Source organism: Staurois parvus, unplaced genomic scaffold (assembly GCF_062004578.1).
Source record: "Staurois parvus isolate SC_StPar_1 unplaced genomic scaffold, SC_StPar_1.0 ptg000351l, whole genome shotgun sequence".
Lineage (NCBI taxonomy): Eukaryota > Metazoa > Chordata > Amphibia > Anura > Ranidae > Staurois > Staurois parvus.
In genome coordinates, this window is record NW_028318147.1 from 429,400 (window position 1) to 448,597 (window position 19,198).

Here is a 19,198-nt window from a genome sequence, read left to right on the forward strand (position 1 = left end):
TGCTATATTAGTTGGATTCAAGCATTGAGTGGATGATAGTGGGTTTGAAAAGCCAATCTAAGTGCTTTAATTATTTCTTGGTAGTTATGGCAACCAGGACATCATTGCCAATCAGACAGTGACATAGAGAACTCAGCTTGCATTCATTACTGGTCTGTAGAAAAAAAAATCATTCCTGAATGTCAGAAAGTACTAATAAGACAATGAGAGGTGAGAGTAAAAGCCTCAGGACAATGGAACTAAAGGTGAAGAAAGATTGCCTTACCTTTTAAGGCTTGTGTGCATGAACATTCGTGTCTACCTTGGGGTTTAGGAAGCAATTTGGAGGGAAGGATTCCTGCAGGCTTTCAGCAAACCTCCAGCAGTTTCCTTTAAGCCCTCAAATAAGTGCTGTCACTTGAGCCATTCAGGACTAAGGACAGGTTTCTTTTGGTAGAGCTTTCCCCTACTGATACTCATCTTCCCCTTCACCCCCTGCAACTCCATTTGTCTGTCAGGACCCTTGGAAATATCCAACACTTCTGGGTATGGTAAACCATGGCTTCCTCCCAAGCTGCGGTACTCAGGCCTGAGCGTGCCCTTGGTAAGAGCAAATGTTCACATAGAGGAGGGGAGAGGATCATTAACCCTGCATGAGCACCTACACAGACCTATAACAAAAAAATAGAAAATAGAAAATATTGGGGGCGTTTCAACATTTTTGGTGTTTTTTCATTTATATAATAGAGAATAAAAAACCCAGTGGTGATCAAATACCACCAAAAAAAAGCTCTATTTGTGTGAAAAAAATGATATAAATTTCATGCGGGTACAGTGATACATGATCAGGCAACTGCCAGTTAATGCAGTGCCATATAGTAACAAATGCACTGGTCATTAAGGGGCTAAAATCTTCTGGAACGTTAGTGGGTAAGGTAAGAGTCAGTGAGCAAGGGGGTACTCTATGAATAGAACCTGCCACTTTTCCTCTCCAAATGCTCATTAAAGCACCCTTCAGTTCCTGTCTGGTAGTATTAAAATGATAGGGCTGGCTTCTGTAGCTTTAAAGTAAACATGTTTTGCCTATGCACGATGAGCACTTTTCTTTCCCGTCACTCTGTTGCTCAGAGGAAAGAAAAATACTGGGTCTGGAGGCGCATGTGATTTAGGACTTACACCACACTGCATGTGTTAGCAAACTTAGCTGTGCACTCCACTATAATCAGCCACATCCGCTGGTAAACACACAGAGGCCTCAGCTACAGTCCCAGCATCTTGGCCATGGCCTTCTGACATGTTTCATCCTGATTGGGCTTAGTTGTAGAGGACCTCTACAGGAAAGAACTAGGGTCAATAAAGCACATATGAAGCAGAGCCTCTACAAAAGGTCTACTCGGCAAGCCAAGCAAGAGGAGTAATGCAGATGCTATGGGTAACCAATAACTAGTGCAAGGTACATTGCAGCCAGTCGGGCTGGTGTAGGTGATGGGTCCTCCAGTAGCGAGGGGGTCGGAGATCTGGTTCCCTCCCAGTAGTCTGTTTCCCAAAGCAACCAGGACTGAATCCACATTACAGAGAGACATAGCTTTGATACATGGTACAGGAGTGAAGGAGCTAACAAGGGCACGTATGAGATTCATGCTATGTGCAAAACGTGACCCCATTCTGTCACTGGGAGTGAGGTGGCAGAGATATGCTGAACTGGTGAAGTGAGCAGAGGCTCAGCAGTGGCCCTCCTAAACACAAAATACATCAGGCAACAGTGTGCAGTGACACAGGACAGCGCTTGTCAGAGGAACTCTGCAATTTCATTACTGCACACAGTGACACAGCTCATCTCTAAGTTGGGGAATATGCCCACGTACTCATGTTAATGCTTCCCCACAATGAATTATCCCTCCTCTTGTTAAAAGAGGAGTATGGCCAAAGCTTTTTTGGTCATACTTCTCTTATGCGTCACAGGAGTGCACTTACCTTTGCTCTCCCGTGACCCAGAATCAGCCGACAGCAGGCTAAAGCCCACTGGCAGCTGGAATCACAGAGCTGCATCAGGCTATATTGTCGGGATCCACCCAGCTGCGTGATTTACAGCTAGCTTGGTCTCTCTGCGCACGGCTGAAATCCAAAGTCAGCTGCGTCTGCCTCTTCTCCAGCCCTGCACCCCAGTGAGCGCCAGGGGGGATTGGCAGAGTGTGGTGACTGACAGTCACTGCTCTCTGCTCCGAGAAGACCAAGAGCTGATTGATCAGTGATTGTGTGATTGTGCAGTTCTCTGGCTTAGAGCCAGTGGGGGACAGCTGCAGCATCAGCCTGGAGAGGAGTATGTATGTTTGTTTTTTTATGTACCCCAATCCAGGGGCGGACTGACCATTTGGAAACTCGGTCAGTAGGGGGCCCCATGAGATGCCCCTGGTACCTTTTTCATAGGCTTTTTTGAGTTTGGGCAAGGACACAGGGGCCTCATGATCCCCTATTGCCCAGGGGCCCCATGAGTTGTCAGTCTGCCCCTGCCCTAAACATTTTCCTGTAGTCAGTTAGACCTGTTGTGTTGATCAGTGGGTTGGCTACACATAAAATATTTAACATTGTAATGATATTTGTCACCCTACATGGATGCCGCAGAACATATGTTAAGCTGGGCTCTCTTTAGGGCTGGCTATGACCATTGCTTTTGCTACTGAGGGACTAATACTCAAGTAGAGCCAAAAGTCAGCAGTGGTCTTTTTGTTAGACAATTGGCCTACAGTATATGTAAGTGTAGAGAAAAGTATTCAAATAAATAGCATGTAATATAAAATATACAGAATATTATCATTACAGGTATTAGTTACAGCCTGTTAGCACAACCACCTGGCTGTGGGTAGGATGTCTCAGCACCCTGTATCACTAAGTCTCAGAGAGAGAGCAGGAGGAAACAAGTCGTCATCCTTCGTGTTGGTGAGAAGTTGCTGGATTTGGGCTCCAACGCACTGCCCAGGGGGAGAGGGGTTGTTTTGCCAGAGACTGATAGACCATTATATTTGAATTTTGCTTTGGTCAGGACCCTTTTCGTATAAGGATTGGGGTAGTCATTGGTCCGCTTGTTATTTACATAATTTTGAAACTGTTTCCATGTACTTGTTAAAGTGTTTATTACTGCTTTTCTATTATTTGGTTATTGTTTTACTGTGTGTTGCACAAGTATATATTTTTCCTTTAACCTTGGTGTGTCAGAGGGTGTGACATTGCTGGGAAGGTTTGGGCATCTGGAGTCATGGGACCCAAATATCATCAGCTCCTACGGGGTAAGCACTACAGTGTTTAGAGGAGCGGAACAGAAAAATGAAAAAAAGATATCATACCTTGTACATTTTGAGGCTTAGTGATGCCCCTTTGACCCTGCTGCCCTATGTACTGGTCTATAAGGGGCCATTATACCATATACAGCCCTTTGGATTCTATGCTTACTTTAAGCTGACACCTCAACTCAGTAGAGCACTGATTATATTGCTGGCAGGGAATTGTATAAGACATTAATACTGAAAGGAGAATATACTCCCAAACTCCACAGAGAGAAGAAAGAGTAGAATACCTCAACCAACTCCCAGCTATTTCATGCTGCTTCAACCCTTTACTTGCAGTCAAGGGCTCAAGTCACATATACGAACTGTTCATACTTCAAACTGTTGAGCAAAAAAATACAAATGTCACAGCACTCACCATAAAGTCATTTAAAAGCCTTTTCAATTCAAGTCAGTGAAACTAAAAATCCGTGAGGCGTTGTGAACATTGAAACCTTAGTCTACAATTGCTTCATGCGGTGGGCATGCATTGTCAAAACTCAACATGGGAACCCTTGTCACATAGATATTTAACTGTAAAGAGTTGAATGAAACACATTCCAGTCCCTCTATGTTAGAGCTCTGACATTTCATCTTTCTCACTGAATAAACAAGATCATTTGCTCTTCCATAAGGCAGAAATTTAACTCTGATACAGTGGATCTAGGGCTAAAGCTTGGCTGTATGGGGCTGTATTGAAAATTCCACTCAATTATATATTTATTCAATTTAGGCTTCAATGACCCCTCTTATACCCAACTGTAATGGTTAAATCATGACAATTTAAAGCAGCAACGCCTTTTTGATACAGAATTTTTTGCTTTATACATACAGCACCCACAATTTTTTGGCCTAAAGCCTACAGAAGTAAGTTTCTAGCTGTATATTGTTTTATTCACAAAAAGACCTGTGACTCCTCTTAGTAGTCTAAGGGTCCATGCACACTAGCCTATTTTTAAGCTAAAAAAAAACGCTGGAAAAAAATTTCTGGTAATAGCAGTATTTATTTTATCTTTTATTTACTACAGGTACTTATATAGCGCTGTCAATTTATGCAGTGTTTTACATATATATTGTACATTCACATCAGTCCCTAACCCTCAAGGGGTGTACAATCTAAGGTCCCTAACTTACATTCATACATACACATACAAAGCCCAATTTAGACAGGAGCCAATTCACCTACCAGACTGTCTTTGGAGTTCGGGAGGAAATCAGAGTACCCGGAGGAAGCCTGGAGAACATGGGACAGGGAGAACATGCAAACTCCAGGCAGGTGGTGCCATGGTTGGGATTTAAACAAACAACCCTAGTACTGCCAGGCAGAAGTGCTAACCATTTAGTCACGGTGCTGCCCCTTTAGTAGTATTTTAGTAGAGTTTAGAAGCATTTAGGAACGTTAGCGTTTTATTAGCATTTTACAGTACATGTAGGAAAAGAAAAAAAGCTATAAAGAAGCTGTTAGGAGCATTTTGGTAGCGTTTAGGAGTGCTTAGCGTTTTTTTTCTGCTGGAAAAATGCTCCCAAAAACTCAACAAAACAATTTTTTTTTGCTCCTAAACACTGAAGCTTGAAAAATGTTGATAGCCTATAATAGTGTGCAGGAACACACAGGAGAACACTACTTAGGAGCAGAAAAAAAAAATGCTGATAACAGCTTTTAGGAGTTTAAAAAAACACTAGTGTGCATGGAGCCTACTACCTGCTCCCTTGCTGAAAGTACACACCGGGGCAGACTGACTATTTGGAAACTCGGGCACTGCCCGAGGGCCCAGGGTCAGTAGGGGGCCCCATGAGATGCCCCTGGTACCTTTTTCATAGGCTTTTTTGAGTTTGGGCAAGGACACAGGGGCCCCATGATCCCCTATTGTCCGGGGGCCCCATGAGTTGTCAGTCTGCCCCTGAGTATAACTTATGGGTTTTTTAGACCTGTTGCTACCCTTGGTGAATATTATTTATTTATTTCAGGTACTTATATAGCGCCATCAATTTACGCAGCGCTTTACATATATATAATGTACATTCACATCAGTCCCTAACCCTCAAGGGGCGTTCAATCTAAGGTCCCTAACTCGCATTCATACATACACATACTAGGGCCAATTTAGACAGGAACCAATTCACTTACCAGCATGTCTTTGGAGTTCGGGAGAAAACTGGAGTACCTGGAGGAAACCCACACAGGCACAGGGAGAACATGCAAACTGCAGGTGGATGGTGCTGTGGTTGGGATTTGAACCAACAATCCTAGTACTGCCAGGTGGAAATGCTAACCATTAAGCCACTGTGCTGCCCGTATGCATTATATTCCTTAGTGAGCAATGCTGGTAATCAATTGTGGTATTAGTATTTTTTATTTACAAAAACAAATGTTTTAGGTAAATTGTTAACGTGTATTCCTTATAGAACAAGATGACACAAAAGCAAGCAGAATTATTTGGATATTTGTGAGCTATCAATTGAGATTGTATCACACACATCAAATATCCATGTACAATTTGCTAGGTTGATCCCAAAATGCAAGCAAACCATATAAATTTTTCCCAGCTCCTGTTATGTCCCTTTAGTAAATCGGGCACATTGTCGTGATTGGTGGGTTGGCTACACCTAAAATATTTGGCATTGTAATGATATTTGTCAACCTAATTGATAGATGCAAAAAAAGAGGTGATGCAGAGCATACTAAACTCTGGTTAAGAAAAAAAATCTTCTGTTCTGTTCAGCCTTGTCCATTTTTCTGGGCATTAAGGTTCGTTGCCAGGCCATCCAGAATAAATGGGCTACCGTGACATAGCATGCACTAGGGCTTGTTCACACATGGACATGCCTTGCTGCCCCTCTGAAAAAAAATCTGCACTGGATCACTTTTCAAACGGCATTTGACAGGCATTATATCCCCTCCTCACCACCTATTTCATCAACTAAAATCCCGCATCCCTGCGCCACAATCAGTTGCATTGCACACAGTTGTAAAGCAGTCACAGTGCAGCCCCCATGCAGTTAAGGTGTTCCTGGTGTCTCCATAATCTATGCATCACACAAGGACATGTAGAAACATGGCTCGCCTATTGATAAACAAGTCCAATGTAAGTTCATGAAATAACTGCCTGTCTGTTCTGAGAACATTCAGCCATTGCATCATGGTCTGCTGCATCTGTAGAAAGAGATTCTCAAAGTGAACTCGGACAAAAGGCATATTGTTTCATTGTATGCGTCATGAATATAAGCTGGGAATCCAGAGGACTTGGCATGACATTATGCCTCATGTAGATAAGGGAACTCCTCATTTTAAGAAGCCATACTGATAAGTTTCTTTTTAAAATAAGAAGAGCAGTCAGGATAACACACATCCGGTCAGTCGCAGTATAATGCACCTTCCTCTGCCCTGCTCAGTAAGACTCCTGGAGATTCTTTTTTCTCATTGGAAGCTTCAGATGTTCCAATGTATAAGAAAAAAGAGAAAGGAAGAAGGCAAAAAAAAGAGAAAGGAAGAAGGCAAAAAAAAAAGAGAGTGGGGAGGCAGTGATACAAAAAAAAAAGGGCGGCGGAAGGAAGGAAGGAAGGAAGGAAGGAAGGAAGGAGGGAAGGAATAGAAAATAAGAAGAAAGAGGAAAGAAGGAAGGAAGACAGAGAGGGAAAGGAAGGAAGGAAGGAAGGAAGGAAGGAAGGAAGGGAAAATAAGAAGAAATAGAGGAAATAAGGAAGGAAGGAAGGAAGAGAGGGAAAAGGAAGAAGGAATGAAGGGAGGAGGAAGGAAAGAAAGAAGGAAGGAAGGGAAAATAAGAGGAAATGAAGGAAGGAAGAACGGAAGCAAGAAAGGAAATCTATTCAATAAGATCACAAATAAAAATAAGATTTTAAAGCTGAACTCCAGGTTTTCATTGCACAGTTATGTTGGTCCAGTTGCACCAATGTAAGTGTATTTATTCCATACTTGTGGGACCACTGTGGAAGCAAAGCATTAAAGTGTTACTAAACCCAGGACCCTGCATCCACTATATCTGGTCTCCCACAGTACACACAACAAGGGAATGCAATTATTTTACTAAATATAAACTGCTAAATACCTTTTCTCATCAGCAGTTAGAGCAGTCTTGTGGCTTCTATCAGTGTCCAGCCCAGCATTAGCTAAAGCTTGTAGGAGAAGTTTTCTTTCAGGTCTAGGAGGATGGAAATCCCCTGACCTCTGTCTGGACAGTGCTGCTTAGCCCTGTGCTGCTCACATGCACTCTCCCAAGAAAAAATAAAAACCTCTCTAGCAATATACACCAAACTGAGCATGTGCATGCCTACGGTTCAGTCTGGAGGTAAGTGGTGATCGCTTGAAAAAGGGGAAGAACAGAGAAGAAAGGATCAAACAGCCTTTTTACACAATGCAGAGGATTAACCCCTTAGGTTCCACAGTGAGTATAACAAGCATGCTTTACTGCATATACAGACTGATTTTACTGTTGTGGGTTTAGTAACACTTTAAGGTAGTAATTAGCAGTACTACAGTGATTGCTGTGGTCATCCTGTTCTGTGCCCTGGGATCGTGGGATCACCTGCCCTCCTCTCCACCATTTCCAATCTGAGAACGCCTTGCATTCATTGCAAAAATACAAGGTGTACTGTGAATAGTGACTTGACTGAGCAACCCCCTGTGATTACTATGAAGAAGGACAGCCGCTCAGCACAAGGCCTGGAAGACTTCAGTGATCACTGTAGTAGCAGTGACTACTGCAGTGATTCTCTGCTTTGACGGTGGTCCTTCAGGTATGGAATATGTATACTTTCATTAGTCCAAGCTGGACCAATGTAACCAAGGAAAAGGGCTGTTGCAAGCAGCAAATGTAAATGAGCCATAGGGCAGCTGATCAGGGGCAGACTGACCATTTGGAAACTCGGGCACTGCCCGAGGGCCTGGGGTCAGTAGGGGGCCCCATGAGATGCCCCTGGTACCTTTTTCATAGGCTTTTTTGAGTTTGGGCAAGGACACAGGGAGCCCAGGATCCCCTATTGCCCGGGGGCCCCATGAGTTGTCAGTCCACCCCTGCAGCTGATTCATGTTGGACAGACTGGCAGTACACCTTAACACCCAGAAAAATGGACATGCCCTTTTTTTTTTAATATACTGTAGCACACCACAACACCCAGAAGGTTCACAGCTATGTATTGCAGTGTGCTACAACACAAGTGGGTTCTGCTGTTAAATAAAATATGCTGTGCTAAATAGTGCTATGTGTACTGTTTTCAACTATTTTAAAGTGCTATCCATTATACATATAATATCAAGCTTCTTGTCATAATCACTTTCACACATACCATAAATAGATGAAGACGTGAAAATATGTGTGTTAAAAAAACAAAAAAGTGTCCATAAGTATAAAGTAAGTACTTAAAAATTCTCACAGATGATGAAAACTTCCACAAGTGAAAAACTTTCATTTTGTGTTCAAGTGTAACACCCACCGCCACCTCCTATGGGTATACTCTCACCTCTCAAATAGAAAGTCTTTTGTCTATGCCTTTTAAAGCCAGGACATGACTGACTGCCACTTCACCAATATTTGACCATAATAATAAAAATATAATAAAATCATATAAACCAGCTCAGAGAGATTAATGCCATAGTGCTCTCCTAAAATAAAATGTTTATTAATGATTAAAAATGCAGTGACATGAGGACAGATCACTCTCATTTTAAGACAAATATATAGAAAGTGCAGAGCTAAAATAAGTGAATGATATTATAGTGAAAATAAAGTGCAAAGTCAATCTGAGAAAAAAAAATTGATCAGCGGAACAGTCAAGTGCAGCATATAAAAATCAAATATAAAAAATGTTCAATAAATCATTCAATAAATGTGAAACAGTAAAGTGCAGCATAAAAAAGAAAATATGTAAAGTCCATAAAATATGAGTGGAGTAAGAGCTATAAATTGTCCGTAAGGATATAAGTAAGGCAATCACGGTGAAATATTGATAGGAAATCCACCACCTCTGTCAGATGTAAACTCACCAGACATCTACTGGTAAACAGCATTTAAGCACATCTCATCTGGGTACAAGTAACAGCAATGAAGCTTCTGCAAGGAAAGCTCAGCCAAGGGCAAAAAACAAAGGAGGACCCTCTCCTATGAGGAATAGCTCACAACCAGGGGTGGACTGACCATTAGGAAACTCGGGCACTGCCTGAGGGGCCAGTAGGGGGCCCCATGAGATGCCCCTGGTAGATTTTTCAGAGGCTTTTTTGAGTTTGGGCAAGGACACAGGGGCCCCATGATCCCCTATTGCCTGGGGGCCCCATGAGTTGTCAGTCCGCCCCTGCTCACAACAGGAGCCAAAAGCAGTATATAGTGTAGCATTTTATTAAATAGTGAATAAAAGACAATCCATGACAAAACAAGTAAAAATGAAGGTAAAATGGAGTACCAAGATGGCCGCTGTTCCGACCTTTGGCAACGGAGTCGTGACGTCAGCAAGTGCGGCTCTATCTAACGCGTTTCGTGCGTATGCATGTCTTCAGGGGTACGCTCTCAACCTCTCAAATAGAAGGTCTTTTGCCTATCCCTATTAAGGCCTGAACATGACTAACTGACACTTCACCAATGTTTGACCATAATAAAAAAATATAATAAAAGCATATAAACCAGCAATATTAAAAAAATACCATAGTGCTCTCTTAAAGTAAAATGTTTATTAATGATTAAAATGCACTGACATGAGGACAGATCACTCTCATTTTAGACAAACACACTGTGGAGCTGCACACTGAGGCAAGACCTTGAGCCTCCCACTACTATATAGCCTTGCAGATCTCATCATCAGGGGCACCTTGTGCTGTGCTGCCCTATGCTGCCCTATGCGTGTTGCCCTATGCTGCCCTATGTGTGTTGCCCTGTGCTGCCCTATGCGTGTTGCCCTATGCTGCCCTATGCGTGTTGCCCTATGCTGCCCTATGTGTGTTGCCCTGTGCTGCCCTATGCGTGTTGCCCTATGCTGCCCTATGTGTGTTGCCCTGTGCTGCCCTATGCGTGTTGCCCTATGCTGCCCTATGTGTGTTGCCCTATGCTGCCATATGCGTGTTGCCCTATGCTGCCCTATGCGTGTTGCCCTATGCTGCCCTATGTGTGTTGCCCTATGCTGCCCTATGCGTGTTGCGCTATGCTGCCCTATGCGTGTTGCGCTATGCTGCCCTATGCGTGTTCTTCAGGTGCCATTCTAAAATAAAGACACCACAACACTCCATATTTAACAATGTTGGTACATGCAGTAAAATATGAATAGATTGTCAACGATATCTTTCCAAGCCACAAACCCTTTTGCTTCTCTTTTTTTTTATTTTGCATTTATTATTTATTTCAGGTACTTGTACGCACCGTCAAATTATGCAGCGCTTCACATATATATTGTACATTCACATCAGTTCCTAACCCTCATGGGGTGTACAATCTAAGGTCCCTAACTCACATGCATACATACACATACTAGGGACAATTTAGACAGGAGCCAATTAACCTTTCTGAATTTCTTTGGAGTGTGGAAGGAAACCGGAGTACCCGGAGGCAACCCACGCAGGCACAGGGAGAACATGCAAACTCCAGGCAGGTGGTACCATGGTTGGGATTCAAACCAACGACAATAGTACTGCCAAGCGGAAGTGCTAACCACTTAGCCACTGTGCTGCCCTTATTTGCTTTATAGTTCTTCATTTTCTTTTAACACAATTATTAGCCATCTAAAATGCAGTTAAAAATAGGGTTCTGTTCACACCTTTGTACTGTAGGTGCCATGATGGGGGTTTTGCATGTTTTGGTGTGTCATATTTAGGACAGCCAATTAATTTCAATGGGCTGCCATACATACAAAAGCGCAAGCACACTTTTTTTTTAAATTGTGCTGCACCAAAATGCATAGTACTTTATTACTGGGAGCTTTGGTGTGCAATTTTGAGTGCACGTTAGCAAGGTGCGTTGAGGTGCCATTAAGAATTATTGGCACCAGCACACACCTGCAAAAGAGATGCACATTGCTTGTGTGCTGCGGGAACGCCCATGATTTTGCATGTGTTCCACAAATGTGAACCTAGCGTAAAAGTATTTTATACTAATTTCACTTCACAGCAGGCTTCAGCTTTCCTTTGTGAGGTCTAAGGCTCCATGTACACTGCAGCTGATAAACTCACGTTTAGGAGATTTTCTGCGTTTTTTTTTCAGCAGCCCCTGAACTCTCCCTAATGTTTTCCTATGTGTCCATGTACACTTTGTCGTTTACAGGCAGTTGAGTTTACAGTAGTTTTTTTGAACGCACCAAACTTGCGTTCAGGAGTAGATTTAATCAGCGTTTCAAATGCCAAACTCTTGTAAATCCGTGTTAACGTGGCTAACCGCGTTTATAAGCACTTGCGTTTGGAATTTTTTTTTTACTCTTTAATTTCCAGATGCTGTCCAGAGCCTTGTTTCATCATGAAAAATGCATTCCCGGTACTCAAATGGACCTGGTACACCATACTTTGAGGTTTCACATGAAAGAAAATATGTTAGACACTGCTGCAATAATTTCTGCACAGAAATGAGCTGGAACACATCCAAACACCACAAAAAAAAAAAAGACAGCTAATCTCAACACATACTGCCCTCTCTGCTTCTGCTCTCTCTATTCCTCTCAAAATGTCTGAAATAGTTAATTTTGTACTGTTTTTCAGTGCATTCTGGACATTTTGGAAGGCCTCCTGAGATTATCTTTAAAAACACTTCTAAACGCAAACACTCATAAATGCACATAAACGCGGTATGCAAGTGCGGCTAAACAGACTTTTTTTAACCTACGTTTTCCAGCAGTCAGTTTCCATCATTCAGAAGTGTCCCGCGTACATGGAGCCTTAGACATCTTACTGCGATGAATGTATTTGGTATATTTTGACACTTCTTATCTTTTATAACATTCCTCTATCAGGCCTGTCAGAACATTTTTCCCTGTAGCGTTTTTTTTCACCTTTTATTTTCTTAAGCTCTTTCATTACTTCTTGGCGGAAATTGTCCTGTCTCAAAAGTCTAACCTCATTTTTCCCAAAGCTAAACGATCTTTGTCTCATTGTTAAACAGGATAATGCTTTTCAGACTATGTGCAGGGGCTCTGCTCCTTTCAATGCACAACATCTCCAAAGGAATTTTGGAACAAACACAGGAAAACAAAGCACTTGTGAAAATGTTCCTTCGTTTTCAGTGTAGCCTCTGGAATAATTACTGGCTACCTTTTGCCATAACAGCAATCCGCAGGGAACTCTCAATAGAGGACAATTACATAAGGAACGTTTTATGTATTTACTTAACTTTTATAATCTTTTATATAATAATATTTTTACATCTTCTGAACAATTCATTCTATTTTTAATACATGATGTTGCATTTTTTTTTCACGCAAGGCTTGGAAATTGCAGCTGACATTCTAAAGCTGAACTCCAAGTACAGCATATATATCATATACTATATATATATATATTATATATATAATATAATTAGAATAATGTAATACAAATGTTATCAGCCTGTTTCATCAGCACAGCAGCACTCGAGCTGGGAGAGATAGGGACAACGCTGAGAGCCAGACAGGCTCTTCTGCATGCACATGTGCTAATAGCAAACATGCTGAGAGAAGGAGAGAGCAGAGTACTATAATTATTATTATACAAGATTTATATAGCGCCAACAGTTTGCTCAGCGCTGTACAATATAACTGGAGACAATACAACAACAATACAGTTCAATACAAGAGGGTTAGGAGGGCCCTGCTCCTTGGAGCTTACAATCTAAGGTGCTTACAATTTAAGAATAAGCAGAGAAATAATTTATCAAGCAGGGCTAATCAGCAAATGGTGAGTGTGGCTTAAAACTTGAGTGTGCTTACAGATTGCAGGGGTCAGAAGCATGTTCTGTTCAGAGTGCAGGTGTCAGAAGTGTGCAATGTGCAGCGGTCCAGGGTAGTGTGCTTACAGATTGCAGGGGTCAGAAGCATGTTCTGTACAGAGTGCAGGTGTCAGGAGTATGCAATTTGCAGAGTGCAGCGGTCCAGGGTAGTGTGCTTACAGATTGCAGGGGTCAGAAGCATGTTCTGTACAGAGTGCAGGTGTCAGGAGCATGCAATGTGCAGAGTGCAGCGGTCCAGGGTAGGTAACGTACATGCAGTTTTAAGCTCACAAAAGAAAACTATTGTACTCCGGTACTTCCCAAGCACAGGTGCAGCAAGGTATACAACACATGCACCACCAAGCCTCCACCCTCCTCACACTTTTCAACCAAGTCAGGCCTAATCATAACCCTGACCCTTAAGGTGGTAGTAAAATGCAAAAAACCCCAAAAACCCCTCCCTGCAAATTAATAGCATAATGTCCTGGTAGGCATTGCATAATAGCACATTATGAAAAAATTAAATGAAAACTAAGCCCTCCAGTGGAGTGATTCCACACCTCCCCAAGACTTCCATCTTCACCCAGTCTTCCGTGTGGGTTCGCGGGCAGTGGCCATTTGACCAGCCAAGTTGCAATGACGTCAGTTTTAGCCATGGCACGGCTCTGTCAATGGATGGCACATGAAAAAACAGAGTTGACTTCCACTTTAAAGTGACACTGATTAAAAAAATTTGAATCAAGTATGTATTCTCAACTCAAACAACTACCCTCTACTACTCACAGCTGCCTCCAAATCTCTAAATTCCATTTTTTTAATTTTAATTTTGCTGCTGTGACCTGACATCCTTGAAAAGTTGCACAGAAGATGGTAAATGCTTACTTGCAGTGTTTTCGATTCCATAACCAAATATGTTGCAGCAGGGGGAGGAACGATAAGAAATACTATAGGGTGCCACGTAAAGTGTTACTAAACCTAGGACCCTGCATTCACTATATCCAATCTTCCACAATACACAGAATATGGAAATGCAATAATTTTAGTAAATATAAACTGCTAAATACATTTTTTCATCAGCAGTTAGAAAAGTCTTGTGACTGCTATCAGTGACCAGCTGAGCACTGGTTAATCTTGTAGGAGGAGTTTTCATTCGCTGATTGGCCGTGTGCTGATCACACGCACCCTCCGAAAAAAATAAAATTCTCTAGAAATACACACCACCAGATTTGCCACTACTGCTTTAATTATGGCAGATGGATTGGGGGCAGTAAAGAGAGGATCAGAGAAGCAAACAGCCTTTTTACACAAAGTGAAGGATTAACCCCTTAGGTTCCACAGTGAGTATAACACGCATGCTTTACTGTATATACAGACTGATTTTACTTTAAGTGGCTGCGCTGAGTCTGCTGACGTCATATCTAATATGGCAGTGCCAAGCAGCAGTCTCAGGGCCTTTAAATATCTACACAAGGAAGGTTTTTACAGGTTTATAACATGCACAAACTATGTAAAATGCGTATAAAATTTTAGGTTGATTATACAATCAATATTTTGTAGATTCCCCCACAGAGGAATACACTGATGCTGGCTGTTGTATTCTGACAACTTGCAGGTGGGTGCCTACAAGGAGTTGCATATTTAGTTCAGTTAGTTGGTCTGCCCAGGCTGGGAAGGGGTTAACTGCTGGGATTTCAGTTCTTGGCTTTTTCTAACGCCTGCCCTCAACCCTGTAAGATATATAAACATGGAAAGGTCTAGTTCCAGAGGAGCCTGCAAAGAGAAGTTCTGAGTTCATAGAGCCGTAAGGTAAGGAGTTCTGGAGGTCACTACCAGTTGTTGGAGAATGCTAATATTGGACTATCATCTATTATAATATTTGACTATCGTCCAGGTATGCTGGGGCAGCCCCCTCTTAGTCAGTTAGCGTCTAAACTATTATACATTTGTACTTATGCTGAGATGAAAGTTACGGTAAAGTTAGTTAAACTGTTTTCAAGCCTGGTCTGAAGTTTCTCTAAAGGGGTGCATGATGGTTTCTGGTGTATGAAATAACAAGGCCTGTAAAAGCACACATAGGGTACAGAGCAAGGCCACTACAATGGGTTAACCCAGCAGAAGAAGGGGAGGAAGAGAGCAGTTGTTACTGGTAACTGAGGACTAGTGGGAAGTGAATAGCAGCCTTTCATAAGGAGTGGTACCTGGTATGACGACAGGTCCTCCAGTAGTAAGGGGGTAGGTACCCTGACTTCCACCACAACGGTTGGTTCCCTGAAAGTATTGGAACTGAACCCACGTTACGGAGATCCACAGCCTGGCTGTATGGTACAAGAGAGCAGAAGCATTTAACTAAGTGCACACATAAGGTCTGTGCTAGTGCACAGTGGGACCCCATTCTGTCACAGGGAGTGAGGTGACAGAAGTACGTTGGAGGGGTGTAGAGGGCATAGGCTCACTGGTGTCCCTCCTAAATGCAACAGTCACAGAGACAAGGTGTGTAGTAACATGGGACAGCATGTTTCTCAAAGGGACCCTGTGCATTTAACAGTGGATGGCTCGTCTGCAATTCAGGGTACCGCCATAATTTTGCATGTGAATGCAGCCCTGCCTAGTCCAGGCATTGACAAGTGTGCACACATGAAAGATTCCCAACATGTACACGGATGAGGTGGCCCCGCTCACCCACTACTGTCAGAATACCTGTACAGTGACTGCAGCTGATTGGCTTGCATTCACTGTTCAGCCAAATATTTTTTTTGCTCCTTTGATTTTTTTTTTCAAAATTTGTTGAGCTGGGTAGTGTTGGCTGGGCTACCCATGGCTCGAATTGTGGCAGATTCACGTGAAATTGGGCAATATTGAAGCCCTGTGTGGTATGGCCAGCTTTGTGGGATGAATGTTGTTGAAACTCTTGGTCTGTGACAGGTTCTATTGAAGAGAAAATATATGAATGAAGCCTGAAGCAGGGATGGAGAGATATAACAAAGTGCTCTGATTACCTCCTAACTGGCAGTAAGATTTGATCTCTGGACATATACTGAATAGGGCACATCAGATAAAGCACAGCTCACCCGAGGGTCCGATCGCTCACCTATGGTCAGCTTTTCTTCCTTGCATCGTAAGCACAATCCACATCCCCCATCAGTGTCTGTCAAGCTAATGAATACGTCTATAGCCAGAAGACTCTCACTCCCTATCCTCCCCCAAGATGATCCATTAATGTGGCCATACAAGTAACAATATGAATGAACTGTTCACAGAGCTGGACAATATGATTACATTTATGAATTATCGAAAAGACACATACAAAGTCATTGTTTGATTTTGTGCCAAACTGATTGATTTCATAGTAACTATTCCATCTGGATGGAAATCTGATTACAGGAAAGCAGATAGAACAATAAAATCCTTAAGAGGATGGCACATTAAGTAATATTTTTGATCTTTTGACAGTAAATCAGTCAGCAATAAATGGAAATTAAAAAACATTCTATGTATGGCCATCATAAGGGCTCATTCACACCAGCCCATGCACTAAAATGCATATGTTCTTTATGTACAGTTGTGACCAAAATTATTCAACCCCCACTGAAATTGAGTGTTTTGGCCAGTTTGACATTGCTTTTGATCATTCAGTCATCTTGCTTACATTTACATTAAAGAGGCACTTGTAGGTCAGACAAATATAACATAACAGTTATAATGAAATAACCACAAATGTCTTTTCTGTGCTCACAGCATTATCAGTTTTATTCAACCCCCAAGTGACATTCAATCTTAGTACTTAGTACAGCATCCTTTTACAGTTATAACAGCTTTTAAACGTGAAGCATAGCTTGACACAAGTGTCTTGCAGCGATCTACGGGTATCTTCGCCCATTCTTCATGGGCAAAGGCCTCCAGTTCAGTCACATTCTTAGGCTTGCGCACTGCAACTGCTTTCTTTAAGTCCCACCAGAGGTTCTCAATCGGATTTAAGTCTGGTGACTGCGATGGCCACTCCAAAATGTTCCAGCCTTTCCTCTGCAACCATGCTCTAGTGGACTTGGAGGTATGCTTGGGATCATTGTCCTGTTGAAAGGTCCAACGTCTCCCAAGCCTCAGGTGTGTGACGGACTGCATCACGTTTCCATCCAATATCTCCTGGTACTGAAGAGAATTCATGGTACCTTGCACACGCTGAAGCTTCCCTGTACCTGCAGAAGCAAAACAGCCCCAAAGCATGATTGACCCTCCACCATGCTTCACAGTAGGCAAGGTGTTCTTTTCATCATAGGCCTTGTTCTTCCTCCTCCAAACATAGCGTTGATCCATGGGCCCAAACAGTTCTAATTTTGTTTCATCAGTCCACAGAACACTATCCCACAACTTTTGTGGTTTGTCCACATGGCTTTTGGCATACTGCAGTCGACTCTTCTTATTCTTTGGAGACAGCAAGGGGGTACGCCTGGGAGTTCTGGCACGGAGGCCTTCATTACGCAGTGTGCGTCTTATTGTCTGGGCTGAAACTTCTGTACCCACATCTGACAAATCTTTTCTCAGTTCCTCAGCAGTCACACGGGGACTTCTCTCCACTCTACGCTTCAGGTAGCGCACAGCAGTCGAAGTCAGCATCTTCTTTCTGCCACGACCAGGTAGCGTTTCAACAGTGCCCTTTGCCTTGAATTTGCGAATGATGCTTCCTAAGGTGTCTCTTGGTATGTTTAACATCTTTGCAATCTTCTTATAGCCATTGCCCTTCCTGTGAAGAGAAATCACCTCTTCTCTTGTCTTCCTGGACCATTCTCTTGCCTTCACCATGTTTGTAACCACACCAGTAAATGTCTAGAAGGAGCTGAGTATCACAGTCATTTTAAAGCTGCCTAATTGGTGCTTATTATGCTTGATTGCTGCTCGGTGACATCCACAGGTGTTTTCAATACCTGATGGAAAGCACCTGTATGAACCTCTGTTCTTCAGAGTGGTAGTCTTTAAGGGGTTGAATAATTGTGGCAATGAAGAAACCACATAAGAACCATTTACTACTGTATTACATAAACAATTGATGTCATTTTAGTTGCATTTGGGTAGTTACAACGTCCTTGTAGGATTTGATTCTGAATACAATTCCAAATGTACACTATAGTCCCTAAACCCCTTTACAGCATTGGGGGTTGAATAATTTTGGTCACAACTGTACATTGTGTAGGGGCAGTGTGATGTGTCAATACAATGCTTTGCAATATTTTTTCCTTTTTTTTTTAAACTTTATTGAAGTATCAAAAATGACATTTTATTCATGTCTTTGCAACACAGTGCATTCCAAGATAGCAAAATTGCAAACAAGATCTGTGAGATTGTTAGAAGGAGAACTACATTTGAGAGACCCCAAATAAAAGCCCCCCAAACAAGAGCCCCCTTAAATGAAGAGCTCCCCAAATAGAGGAGCCCCAATGGAGCCCCCCTAATAGAAACCCCCCCCCCAGAAGCAGAGACCCCTAATGTAAGAGACCCCTAGTAGCAGAATGTCCCTAAAAGAAGAGCCGCCCTAGTGAAGGAGCACCCTAGGGCCTAGTAGAGGAGCACCTTAGCAGACGAGCCCCCAGTACAGCAGCCCTCCTAAAAGAGGACTCCTCTCGGTAGAAGAGCTGCCCTAATAAAAGAACCTCCTGGTAGAGGTGACTCCTATAAGAAGACCCCCTTCCAAAGTAGAGAAACCCTCCTAATAGAAGTTCTCTAACAGAACAGCCCCCTAATAGAGGAACCTCCCTCTCCTAGTAGTAGAGTCTGTATTATAGTAGCGCCCTAGTAGAGTAGTCTCCCTAGTAGTGGAGCCTCTTAGTAGAAGAGCCCACCTAAAAGACGAGCCCCCCACCCTCCAGAAGAACAGCCCTCCAATTAGAGCAGCCCCCCTAGAAAAGGAGCACCCTAATATTAGAGCTCCTCTGATAGAAGAGCCCCCTAACAGAAAACCCCTTTAGTAGCGTATCCCCCCTAGGAGAGAAGCCCCCCTAGTAGAGAAGCCTCCTTGTAGTA